Source organism: Tupaia chinensis, unplaced genomic scaffold (genome assembly GCF_000334495.1).
Source record: "Tupaia chinensis unplaced genomic scaffold, TupChi_1.0 Scaffold145396_1, whole genome shotgun sequence".
Taxonomy (NCBI): Eukaryota; Metazoa; Chordata; class Mammalia; order Scandentia; family Tupaiidae; genus Tupaia; species Tupaia belangeri.
The window spans coordinates 1,575,047-1,575,860 of record NW_006205257.1 but is presented as its reverse complement, the minus strand read 5'-3'; the positions used below and the strand labels follow the sequence as shown (position 1 = coordinate 1,575,860).

The 814-nt window shown below is 63.0% G+C and overlaps 1 protein-coding gene across 1 annotated transcript in view; it reads right to left on the bottom strand.

Moving 5' to 3' along the window:
* Positions 1-814, bottom strand: part of SLC7A10 (solute carrier family 7 member 10) — a 76,307-nt gene that overhangs the window by 16,193 nt on the left and 59,300 nt on the right. The gene's annotated exons all lie outside the window — the stretch shown is intronic.

Below are 814 nucleotides of genomic sequence, written 5' to 3'. Positions count from 1 at the left end.
AACTCCTGGCCTGGAAAGACGGGGAGGACTTGGGGCAGACCTGGGAAGAACTTCCTAGTGGAGGAAGCCAAGGGCCACTGTCGCCCTAGTTACAGCCACTCGTGGGGCGCGGTGGGGAAGCAGAACTCAAAGAGAAGACGGTCCCTACCCCCAAGGAGCTGTCAGTGAGGGGCCCACCGTGTGCGCCAGTTCCACTGCTCCATAAATCCAGGTGTCGCCCTGCCAAGTGCGCGCGTGAGTGCACGTGTGCCGCTGGGTGCACCCTCCAGGTGGAAGCCGAGGCCCAGGGACAGGTGACCATCACAGAGCAGGTGGCAGGGCCCTTGGTCTCCAGACAGTGATGGCTGGATATGAGGGGCACGTCTAGGAGGAGTGAGGGCTGCGCCCTGGAACTCCTCTGAGGTTGCGGGAGCCCTCTGCACCCATGACAGGCCTGAGGAGACAGGATCGGGGAGAAGACCCTCAAGTCCCCAACCCTCATCCAGAGGAGACCCAAGACCTGGTGGTAGTCCTGGGTCAGGATCTGCTCGCCTCCACCCCACCGGGCTCTGGGCATAACAACGAACTGGCCTTAGATCCTGACCGACCACAGACTCCTCGCCACGGGTTAAAGTCAGGCCTCGAACACTAGAACCCCAGTCTATGGCTCAGGCCCGGGCAATCCAGCCGGGCTATGTGGCCAGGCCACCTGAAATGCCCGGGAGACAGAGAAGGGACTGTGGTAGCTGGGCGCAAGGTCTGGGAAAGGCTGCCTCCTCCGTGAAGCCGTCGGCATTGTGCAGCCCAGGCGGGCGGAGCAGATACAGGGGGGCCG